A 13,458-nucleotide genomic window follows, 5' to 3' on the forward strand; every position below is an offset into this window, starting at 1 on the left:
CAAGTAAAAATCATCCCATCACTTTTTTTTTTTTTTTTTTTTTTCAGCAGGCAGAGTGGACAGTGAGAGAGAGAGAGACAGAGACAAAGGTCTGCTTTTGCCGTTGGTTCGCCCTCCAATGGCCGCCGCGGCCGGCGCGCTGTGGCCAGTGCACTGCGCTGATCTGAAGGCAGGAGCCAGGTGCTTATCCTGGTCTCCCATGTGGGTGCAGGGCCCATGCACTTGGGCCATCCTCCACTGCACTCCTGGGGCCACAGCAGAGAGCTGGCCTGGAAGAGGGGCAACCGGGACAGAATCCAGTGCCCCGACCGGGACTAGAACCTGGTGTGCCAGCGCCACAAGGCAGAGGATTAGCCTATTGAGCTGTGGCCCAGCGGATCCCATCACTTTTTAAAACAGATTTCATGTAGTTCACAGATAACAATTCTAAGAATAAAAGTTTAACAAGTAAAAGTGCAATCATCAAATCCCAAGATGTGAATTTCACCCTTTATTAGATGAATTTATTAGTCTTTGGAAGTATGTGACTTGGTTTTGACTTTTGCAGAAAGCCGTGCTGGTTTACTATTCAGTAGTAAAAAAGGCTGAGATAATTTCATATGCTTTCAATTCACTTGAATATCCTTTTCTTCAATGTTTGGAAGGATGGTCATTGCTATCACAATAATTATATACTGCAGAAAAATCAGATTTATTTTGAAGATTTATTTACTTATGAAAGGCTGAGTTACAGAGGTGGGGGGAGAGAGAGAGAGAGTCAGAAAGAGAGAGAGAGAGACAGAGACAGAGAGAGATAGGGATTTTCCATTTTATTGGTTCATTCCTCAGATGTCCACAATGACTGGGGCGAGGCCAAGCCAAAGCAATGAGCCAGGAACCAGGAGCTTAATCTGGGTCTCCCATATGGATGCAGGGGCCCAAGGACTTGGGCCATCTTCTACTGCTTTCCCAGGTGCATTAGTTGGGAGCTAGATTGGAAATGTAGCAGCTGGGACTTGTACTGGCATCCATATGGGATGTTGGTTTTACAGCAGGGGCTTAACCCATTAAGCTACAATGCTGGCCCTAAGGAGTATATTTTTGAAGAAGTATACTATACGTTGGAGCTGAAGAAATTACACGTAAATCCACTCTTTGAGAACATAGCTGGTGAGCTGATTTCTACAAATAAAGAAGAATTGGAGGTTCTGACTTCTGAAAACAAATTAATCATAGATGTGAATCCTGTTCAATTTTTGCTAGACAGATAATTCAACATGGATGAAGACACTGGCATCCAGGAGGGGAAATTTTGAAGTTCATCAAATGCTGGCATATTCTAGACAAAGAATAAATCTGTTAATTAAAAATAAGCACACAATTCAAAAATGCAGATATTTAATTCTTGGGACAATATCCTGAAAACCGCTTTTGTCATTGTCTCAAACGTGAAATTGAAGTGTAAATAAACTCACTTTAGCACACTGCTCTTTGAAATAGGTTATTTACACAAGCATTTGAGCTGAAAGATTGAATACCTTATTCTGAATCCATCTTAAAATTATGGCTTGGACATTGCCAGATTAGGTCATAAGCAATGGTTCGAAACCTTCTGGTAGTCAAGCAATCCACTGAAGAGATGGGCCAAGGACCTCAATAGACATTTTTTAAAAGAGGAAATCCAAATGGCCAACAGGCACATGAAAAAATGTTCAAGATCACTAGCAATCAGGGAAATGCAAATCAAAACCACAATGAGGTTTCACCTCACCCCGGTTAGAATGGCTCACATACAGAAATCTACCAACAACAGATGCTGGAGAGGATGTGGGGAAAAAGGGACACTAACCCACTGTTGGTGGGAATGCAAACTGGTCAAGCCACTATGGAAGTCAGTCTGGAGATCCCTCAGAAACCTGAAGATAACCCTACCATTCAACCCAGCCATCCCACTCCTTGGAATTTACCCAAAGGAAATTAAATTGGCAAACAAAAAAGCGGTCTGCACCCTAATGTTTACTGCAGCACAATTCACAATAGCTAAGACCTGGAACCACCCCAAATGCCCATCAACAGTAGACTGGATAAAGAAATTATGGGATATGTACTCTTTAGTATACTATACCCGCAGTAAGAAACAACGAAATCCAGTCATTTGCAACAAAATGGAGGAATCTGGAACACATCATGCTGAGTGAAGTAAAGCCAGTCCCAAAGGGACAAATACCATATGTTCTCCCTGATCAGTGACAACTGACTGAACACCAAAAAGGAAACCTCCTGAAGTGAAATGGACACTATGAGAAATGGTGACTTGATCAGCATAGCCCTGACTATTAATGGACAACTTAATACATTATCCCTCTTAGTATTTTTTTTTGTCTGTTCTACTTAATATGACTGGTTTAATTCTGTAATTATCACACAGTTATTCTTAAGTGTTGAAAATTAGCTGAAATGTGATCCCTGTTAAACATAAGAGTGGGAATAAGAGAGGGAAGAGATGTACAATTTGGGACATGTTCAGGCTGACTTGCCCCAAATGGTAGAGTTAGAAACATACCAGGGGATTCCAATTCAATCCCATCAAGGTGGCATGTACCAATGCCATCTCACTACTCCAAGTGATCAATTTCAGTTCACAATTGATCATAATGAAAGGACTAAGAGTCAAAGGGAGCACATAAACAAGTCTAGTACCTGCTAATACTAACCGATAGAATAAAGGGGAGAGTGATCCAACATGGGAAGTGAGATACTCAGCAGACTCATAGAATGGCAGATGTCCTAAACAGCACTCTGGCCTCAGGATCAGCCCTAAAGCCATTCAGATCTGGCTGAAAAGCCCATGAGAGTATTTCAGGCATGGAAAGCCAAGACACTCTGGCAAAAACAACAACAACAACAACAACAACAACAACTAAATGAAAGATTTCTGTGAGTGAGATCCCAGTGGAAAGAACAGGTCTTCAAAGAAGGAGGTACCTTTCTCTGAAGGGAGAAGAGAAACTCCACCTTGACTATGACCTTGTCTAAACAAAATAAGAGTCAGAGAACTCAAAAGGCTTCCATAACCTTGGAAACTCATGACTGGAGCATAGGGAGATTACTGATGCCATAGACAGGAGTGTCAATTGGTAAAGTCAACAACAGGAGTCACTGTGCACTTACTCCTCATGTAGGATCTTTGTCCTTAATGTGCTGTACATTGAGACTTAATGCTATAACGAGTACTCAAACAGTATATTTCACTTTGTGTTTCTATGGGGGTGCAAACTGTTGAAATCTTTACTTAATGTATACTAATCTGATCTTCTGTAAAAAAAAAAAGAAATTATCAATTCCCAACTTGACTCTCACTGGGATTAAACATGACAATAGGTCTGATCTGATTTCATCATCATTTAAAAAATCATCTATTATTTTTCACTTTATGTTTCTGTGTGGGAGCAAACTGTTGAAATCCTTACTTAATGTATACTAAGCTGATCTTCTGTATATTAAGATAATCGAAAATGAATCTTGATGTGAATGGAAGGGGAGAGGGAGTGGGAAAGGGGAGGGTAGCGGGTGGGAGGGACGTTATGGGGGGAAGCCATTGTAATCTATAAACTGTACTTTGGAAATTTATATTCATTAAATAAAAGTTAAAAAAAATGAAGAAAAAGTATGAACAACACCTAAGTATTTGGCCAATTTTAAGTGATCTGTTCTAAGCATGGTATATTTAAAGCATGGTAGTCACAGGGATAGTTATTTAAAATACACCAATTTGACTAAGGAACTATATGAGGCAACACCATTGAACACAATAATGGTGACAGCAAAAAGATGAAGTAGCATAGTCAAAGAGCAGAGTCCCGATGCTGATATCTTCTTCCTACTTCAGGATTGTGGTATCTCCAGGTCAGGTGCACTGTACATCATAAAACATTCAGGACTGAAGAAGGACCAGAGAATTATCTTGGCAGCTGCGCTACTGATGTATAGTTTTATTGTTATTGTTATTACTAGTGTCCCCTCTCATATTTCCAAAGCATATCTTTAATTTGCTTTGAGAATTCAGAATGCTATCGTTAACCACAGGATTGCTGCTGTGTCTCTCCCTTGACCTCACAGCAGAGAATCCCATGTGCTGCATCACTCCTATGGGCCCACCGAAGACCTGGATATCTCTATGTTTCCATTGTTGATTTGACTTGTGATTCATCTTCAACAACTTGCTGCTGAATATAACTCTTAACTTGGGGATTTAGTATCACCTAAGGGTTTATCCATACAAAATCATAACTAGAGTTTGAAAATTGAAAAGAAGCATTTTCTAGATAAAAAGTTCAAATTTTCTCTTTGACAAATCCCTTCTTGTTCAAATACGTACTTGATAGTAACATATAATGTACAAAAAGATAATTGAATAGATAAATAATAAAAATAAATATATTAATGAAACAATGCAGTAGTTAGACTGGGAAGAGGAAAGCTGGGTTGGGCTGAAATACTTACAGTCAACATTAAGAGGAAGGAACAGGCATCTACAGGATAAAAGAACTATTACTCCATCAAAGGTGTAAGTGAAACCAACCAACAAACAAAAAACTACAGTGGTTAGAAGGCCTGAGTGTGTATTTCGATTTAAAATAAAAACCTGGTCAAGAAAACAAAAGGATTTTTTCCAGTAACCTGCTAGTTAGTACTGATGTTACCCAGATGTTGGCCTTGTGAAGCGGGAGGATCCATGCTCAACAAAAATAAGGAAGTGAACTAAGCTGCCCACTGGCTTCTGGATTGGGTCTGCATTATCCCCAGTGCTATTCTAAACAGGAGCTATGAAAGACCATTGCGAATAAAAGGGAAGGGCACAAGAGAAAGAACAATCATAAAACTATTGACTGTGAAAGTATGATTACTGGGGCTGGCATTGTGGCCTAGGTGGTTAAGATACTGCCTGCAACACTGGCATCCCATATGGGCACATGTTTGAGTTCTGGATATCAGCTCCTTGATAATGCACCTGTGAAAGTAGCAGAAGATGGTCAAAGGGCTTGGATCTCTGTACCCATGTGGGAGATCAGGTGAAGCTCCTGGCTCCTAGCTTCAGCCTGGCCCAGCCCTTGCTATTGCAGTCATCTGAAGAATGAACCAAGATATGGGAGATCTCTCTCCCCCAATCTCTATTTATCTCTCTATCTTTCCTCCTCTCTCTGTAATTCTACCTTTGAAGTAAATCGATATTTTTAAACATTTCTATATTTTATATATTTAACAAACATTTATGAATTGCATATGTTTTGGGAATATCATGTAATATTCCACTCCAAAAAATAAGATATAGTTCTTACATTAAACTATGTATTTTTTCATGGAGACAAATTATTTTCTTATTACCTATTTATACTTATTTTGGATTTTTTGGCATTTTCCACTTGCTCAATGTTTTATGTACAAAAATGGAGCAAACTTCATGTATTTCACACATATATAGTTTCAAGAACATAATAATGCTTCCTATCCTACACTCCCTCCTCCCTCACTCCTTCCTTTCTCCTCCTTCCTTCCTGATTTTTACTTCATTTTTGCAATTATATACTTCCAATTTATAACCACAAGCTTAACCCTCCACTAAATAAAGAACTCATTTTTTTAAATTTCATTTGACAGGTAGAGTCATAGACAGTGAGAGAGACAGAGAAACAGAGAGAACAAACCTTCCATTGGTTCTCCCCCAAAATGGCTGCTACGGCCAGTGCTGCACCGATCTGAAGCCAGGAGCCAGATGCTTCCTCCTGGTCTCCCATGCAGGTGCAGGGGCCCAAGCACTTGGGCCATCCCCCACTGCCTTCTCAGGCCAGAGCAGAGAGTTGGTCTGGAAGAGGAGCAACTAGGACTAGAAGCTGGTGACCACATGGGATTATGGTGGAGGATTAACCGAGTGAGCCATGGTGCCAGCCCCAATTTTTTTTTTTTTTGAAGAAAATATGATTATAGAAGGAGGAAAGAAAAGAAATAAAGTTTAAGTGGGTGATGTATTTATGCAAAAAAGAAAGTATCATGGTAAATTTGGTGTGTTTTCCATCATTGAAATATTGTGTACATGTAGATAGAACCACCCTGTTGCTAAAATGTTTAGAAACAGTACCGAACACCAAAGAAATTGCCAGATTTAAATAATTTTATCATTAAAATATCTCAATGGAAATGATACCAGAAAGAAATTCTAAAAAATAAATAGTGCCTGAGAATCTAGGAACCTGGAATTCAGTCCTGGTCTCCCACATGGGTGGCAGGAAGCCCATTACTTGAGCCATTACCTCTGCTTTCCAGGGTCTGCATTAGCAGGAACCTGGAGAGAACATTTAAATACAGGCATCAAACCCAGGCACTCTGATGTAGGAGATGAGCATATTAACCAGCATTTTAAACATGAGGCTAAATGCTCTCCTCAGCATTGCCATTTTACCTACTGATGATTTGTTTACAACACTAAAACACTGTTGCTAAGAAAGTTGATGATGCCTAGACCATGACAAACCTTTTTCTATTTATTCTAATTCAATTCTGAAAGAATATTAAAAAGAGAAAGGTGAAAAGAGAAGTGTGATTTCCTCCCCGGATACTAGGAAAGGAAAACTTTTATGCTAATTATCACTTTGATTGACAGGTAAGGAAATACTGGAGTGGTTAAGTATCAGTTGTATCATTATTAGTAACATCAATGCTGTTTTCTTCTTTGAGGTCCATAAGATGTAAATATAAGTAAAATTTAGAGAGGGCTGTATTCTATATGAATGATTTTCAATTATACCTTAGTTTGGAGATCTGAGAATGTGTATTTCTCCAGTTCCTAGCTGATGCTATCCTGCTGGACCAGGAACCACACTTTGAAAGCCAGTGTTCTGTTATCATCCAAACTAGTGTTGTGGGAAAGTAATCCTTTCCCATGTAGATTCAATGGCTCGTAATTTGGAAATAATGTACAAGTTACTCCTAGAAGTTTGAAGATATTATATTTAATGAAAAATTGTGCAGAAGTTTTAAATTTTTTCCTAAAAATTCCATTTTTCATGAATTTTCAAAGTATTCTCATATATGCATACTTTCTTCAATAATCAGGCCACTTGGTCATGTTTACTTAACTTCATCTATTGTACATATGGGAATTATCTACAAGTTTTTGTTTGCTTAGTTGACAATTTGGCCAGTGGTTTGGTTCAACAAATTTTAATTATTTTCTCTTTTTCCAAATTTTAATCATTTTTCTTTCTCCATATTTTATCCATTACACACAGAACCTGATGGGTGTAAAATCTACAAAATATTTGTAAGATGGCATGTATTGCGATTACTTTAACAGCCTGGAAAGCACTTAACATTTATTTTTCTTCTGCTCTTCTTTCTTGATTATCGTGCCTTTATTAAAATTTTTAGAGAGCTGTCATGTGAAAAGAATTCAGCTTGTTTACCCTAAAGTATTAGAGTCACAAGGAGACAAATAATTGCTCAGGAAAAAAGAGACTGAAAATATAGTTTCAGGTCTTATTGAATTTACCATTGAATTAGTTTAAACAGGGACATCAAAATACTGTGCAGTTAAGATGTTTACAAAGAATCTCAAACATTAAAGTGGCCAAATTAAATGATATTTTTTTCTCTCAAAGAGTATTCTGACATGATAGTTTTTGATCTAATTCACTTAAACATTCCAGGGAACATCTTTCACTTTTCCATTAGGTCACCTATTGAAAGCTCAAAAAAATTTTTAAATGTTAAAATCTATGTAATCAAGGACCAATTTTGAGAGTAAACTAACTGAAGTGAATAATGTTTCTCTGAAACAAAGTGTTTGTCACCAGAATGAAGACAGCAAAAGGTTTTTTTGTTGTTGTTGTTGCATTTTATTTTTAGTTGTCCCACCTTAATTTCTCTATTTATACAATCCTATAAAACAAAGAATTTCCTTCAGATGATTTACTCAGAAAACTCAACTCTGATCCTGCATATCCAGAAATTTCTTTAATTTTCTTGATGGAGAATGACTTTTTTTGCTGTTTATTAAATTAGGGGGATGTGTAGAAAACCACAGAATTTCAAATGACCATTGGTTAGGAAACGCAGAAACCATTCCAGAGACAATATTGTAATCTGCATTCTGCCTTCTCTACTGCAAGGTGTAATTGCCAACTTTTAGTCCTGTTCTTGTGACATTATTATGATTAAAAAAAAAAAAACAAACAGGAAATGTGCTTCGTATGCTTAGTTTTTCTGATGGGCACAATTGCTGTTTGTCTTAGTATGAAGAAAGGAATGTGTCTGGCGGCTCAGCATCCATGGTGGAAGGAGATACTCTGACATATCATAGAAAGCAGAGTAGAATATCAGAACGTAACAGCTGAGAGCAGAGTGCCCATGGAAGACACAGATTTATAAATGAGAACACAAAAAGGAGAATGAGCCAGGCAACCCCTACACATAGAACCTTAACATGGATTTAGGAATGGAATACTGCAGTGAGGGTGGAAGACAATGAGATAAAATAAATCAATACTGAAATCTTCATGGAAGTAATGAATGAGAAATGCCTTGTGATGGAGTAGCTAGACAAGCATTTAAATACCGAACTTCACATTTGGAAGAATAATCTCTCAATCTTTCCTTTTTCATATAATTTGTAAACTTCCTTTGGTGGGATTGTTGGGACAATAAAGGAATGAAAATGATGTCTAATGTGATTCTATTAATACTGAACTTAAAGAAAGCATAAGAATGGTACATGGACAAAAAGGTGGTCATGTTGAAAAGAAGTAACTTTGAGTCAGAGATGATTTAAAGTTGTAGACCACATATGCATTTTATTACCAAGGCCAAATTCTGATACACACATACACACACACACACAGACACACACAAAGACCAAATTCTGATATATATGGAAACCTTGTACTTCAGTCTTTGTTTATTTATAAAAGGCAGATTGGCCAGTGCAATATATTAATATCTTTATATGCTACTATGTAAATTGCTATCTGTTCTGCAAAATGTAATGTATATCATGACTCTTTTGTATTTATTGACACCAATATATGGAAACCTTACAAGTATTTGAAATTTAAGCTGTTGTGACTGTATCAGTTTAAATAGTCATAACAAATATAACTATTAATCAGTATCAAAGATGTAGTTAGAATTAAAATAAATTCATATACATTATAGAAATTAATTTTGGTGGCCAAAATAACAGCATAGAATAGAAATATAACTGGACAACATAGGTGGGTGTCAAGTATAGTTAAGGATATTATTTGTAGTTTTCAAGTGCTGTCACATGATGTGTTCAGTTAGTAACTCCATGTCATTGTAATTTGAATGCAATAAAGAGAAAAATGAGTGGCCGGCACCACGGCTCACTTGGTTAATCCTCTGCCTGCGGCAAGGGCATCCCATATGGGCACCAGGTTCTAGTCCTGGTGGCTCCTCTTCCAGTCCAGCTCTCTGCTGTGGCCCAGGAAGGCAGTGGAGGATGGCCCAAGTGCTTGGGCCCTGCACCTGAATGGGAGACCAGGAGGAAGCACCTGGCTCCTGGCTTCAGTTCAGCGTAGTACCAGCCTTAGCAGCCGTCTGGGGGGTGAAACAACGGAAGGAAGACCTTTCTCTCTGTCTCTCTCTCACTGTCTAACTCTATCTGTCAAATAAAAAAAAAAAAAGAGAGAGAAAAATGAGATTCTACCAAACTTAGTGAAAGAAATTAGGAATCGTATAGGTAAATGCAGAATTTTTCTACTTTATACACAATAACATATTAAAGTGTAAGTGAATCTCTTATAAACAGTCAGATATCACTAATGGCCATATTCAAGTAAGCACAGACATTGTATCATTAATAAAATATTTGAGACTCTTATGAGGATTAGTTTGTAACTCAGTTGTTTGATGAGGATATAGTGATGCTAAGCTCAAACAGTACATAGGGTCTAAAATACTGTCTGATGGCTTTGGAAATGGCAAGATGTTTGCAAAGACTCTGAGATGGCTCAACACATACTTTTCAACTTTACAAAAATAAATAAGTTAATCCTCTTGAATCTGCACATAGAAGTCAAGTAGGAGAATTTCCCACTTACTGTGTGTCCCTTTATGACATGGTTGTTGCCAAAATATTATGAGTATTCTTTTGAGATGCTATTTTAGAGTTAGCCAGAGTCTGGGGTACATGGCATATGCCAGTTCATATTGGTGGCATTATCAGCTGTGGGAAGGAATTACTTCAGAATAGGGTAAATAAAGGCAGAGATAAAGTGCTGTTTGTGTTATGGCCAAGTTAATTAGACTGATATTTAAAGACATTACAGAAGGATAAATTGCTGGAACATTTTTAAGAAGAAAACATGCAAAGTGAATGGGTGTTTTCTTTCCTTCAATCATAGCTACACATCATCACTAACATAGCTATTGGCTGATAATGTACTATTCATTCAACGAATACTTCATGAACTTTTCTGATGTACTTGGCCCATAACCCACAGTAGTTGCCTCATTTGAGTTTGTCAGCGAGATGATGGTGGCCAAAGATTTTTGAGATATAATTTCTGTTCCTATTAGTGTGAATTAATTTAGAGACAGTTTGAATGTTTGTATTCACACCTTCCAAATTCATATGTTGCAACAAAATCCATGATATTACCTATCACCTTATTAAAAGATTAGACTTCGGGAGGTAACTCGGGGATGAGGAGAGAATTAATGTTCTTAGAAAAGATGTTCTGGGGAGCCATTTTTCTCTTCTGTCACCTGGGGGTGCAGTGACAATTCAGCAATCTGTGACCTGGAATGTGGCCTCTTTAGAATCTGATAGTTTTGCCACTCTCAGGATGGACTTTTCAGGAAAGTTAGGTAAAAGTTCAGTTCTTCAGAAACTATCCAGTCTGCAGTATTTTCTTTTAGCATTCTACAGAGATCTTGACAACCACGTTCAATATGAGCCTTGATCTAAAAGGGTAGATACAAGGGCTGGCACCATGGCTCACTTGGTTAATCCTCTGCCTGTGGCGCGGGCATCCCATATGGGCACTGGGTTCTAGTCCAGATTGCTCCTCTTCCAGTCCAGCTCTCTGCCAAGGCCTGGGAGGGCAGTGTAGGATGGCCCAAGTGCTTGGGTCCCTGCACCTGCATGGGAGACCAGGAAGAAGCACCTGGCTCCTGGCTTTGGATCGGCGCAGCTGATGTAGCAGCCATTTGGGGAGTGAGCCAACAGAAGGAAGACCTTTATCTCTGTCTCTCTCTCTGTCTATAACTCTACCGTTCAATAAAAAATAAATAAGTAAAAGGGTAGATACTAAAAAAGCACGTATTTTCTTACACAAAATTTCGTAATCATATATTATAAATACTCTACTATGCAAACACACACAGATGTCCACATTTACCATTTAAAATGAATATATTAATAGTTATTCAAAACAATACGATTAGTAGTAAAGCATAAAATTTGAAAAATATTTTAATGTGGTTGTCTTCTCAAAATGGGGTAAAATAAACATCCTCATGTGCAATTCTTTTGACAGAATACTGTTCATAACCATCTTATGAGTAAGGAAAATACTTGCTTTCCTTAGAAGCTAAGGCTGAGAGGGATTCCTTTATTTGTTTGGGATGCAACACTATTCAGAAAGAAATTAGTTTTAGTTTGACCACACTAGTTTTAGTTAAAACAGCAACTGTACCAGACTTGAGATCACTGTGAGACAAACAGTGCAGCTTCTGTCTTGCTTTCGTTTTTGTGGCCATGTCTTTGGGAGAGGGTCTGAAAGATAGCAGTGTAGTTTGTGGAAGAGTTTGAAGCAAGTGAGGTAGAAGAGAACATCTTCCTCCATGAGGCAGCTTCCGTTGTCCAAAATTACAACCACATTTACCAAGGATATATGGTGAGAACAGACTTTCGTGGCCCTCAAAAAGCAAAGCCTATCTTAGCACCCTCTCTCAGTTCTGAAATACAAAGAGCAGGAGAGGAGGTTCTAAGCGACGTCATCTGTGTTGTTACTGTGCCCTGACCCAAATGAGTGACATGTACAAAAATTTGCTCTACTTGCATAAACATGATTTGTTTTTTAAGAGAAAAATCAGTTTGAAGAAAGAATATGAGAACTGAGGTAATGTGATATGCTATTGAGTCTTATGAAATTCAAAAGACATAATTGGCAAAAATACTTAGGTTAGTTTTGGTTGGAAAAAATCTTTGTATTAAGTATGATTGAAAGAAAAATATAATTATAAATAGAGCTGATATATTAGAAAGAGTCCTAAATTGAATCATTAGAAAAAAATGGCTTTGGTTCTAGAAATGTTACAATCCTAGAAGTGGAATCAGGCTAATTTACTGAACTTTGTGTATCCTTACATGATGAAAGCTTTGTATTTAATCTTGCAAAAAATAGTATGGCTCCAAATTTAAAGTGGTTCATAAATTACATATCTGAAAGTGTTCCTGGACTTAGGATCATATAAAATTGACACTTGTCGCCTCAGTATATAAAATACAGAAGATGGAAAACAAAAATAATTTAAAGCAAGGTAAGTTCTTTAAGTTTGTTTAGCTCATATGAAGAGATTCTCCAGACATTTTTTGTCCTCTGTTTCCTTTCCTTTCTCCTTGCATGTCAGATACAGTTGAGCTATTCTTATTTCAAAATCGTCTGAATCCCATATCCTTTCTTAACTTTCACTCTATACCTACTCTTATTACTTCCCCTTCCCCTCCATATTCCTGTTTTATTTTAGAAACTCTAAAGTCATTATTTTACCAAGGAAAGAAACTCCATGTAAGGAAGAGTATAGGTAGAAAGCAAAGTTATTGAGTGCTAAATTCTGCAAAATAGACACCCCACTTGAGGACAGAGGGTGCTACTTTAACAATGCATGTCTCTGATAAATGTGATGCATTAAAATTAAGATAAGTAAAATGAAGCATTTTGACTATGATTAATCATGGAAATATGTTAAATGATAATAGAAGTTATTTAAAATAGCTGATAATTATTGCCCATTTATGATTGAGTGTCATGCTCCTTCTGAAGGTCTTCTTTCTTTTATTCTGAATAGGAAAAGTACAGGGACTTTTTACAAACATAACTTAAAAAGAAATAGCTTGCTTGTCATGAGACTAATTATCTTATTTTGTATTCTAAATTATAACATATGGTTGTGTGTACATAGGTACCTGAAATTTTTTATGACAACTATTTGTGAGGAGATATTGGAAATAGGGAAAGTGATTTTTTTATTCTATGCAAATTTATTTTTCACTTTGCCTAAAGCCATTGGCTGTTTTATTTTATTATTCACATTCTTGTTTGAGTGAATATGTATAGGATATAAGCTGAAAATGACTGCAGGAATTATGTGAAGTGAAATTTTTGACTTCAAGCAGAAATAAACATATTAATAAACTGGACTCCAACTATTAGAGACTTCTAGATGATTCTTTTTATG

This window comes from Oryctolagus cuniculus, chromosome 2, assembly GCF_051225735.1.
Source record: "Oryctolagus cuniculus isolate XC-2025 breed Fujian yellow rabbit chromosome 2, ASM5122573v1, whole genome shotgun sequence".
In the NCBI taxonomy this organism is placed as follows: domain Eukaryota; kingdom Metazoa; phylum Chordata; class Mammalia; order Lagomorpha; family Leporidae; genus Oryctolagus; species Oryctolagus cuniculus.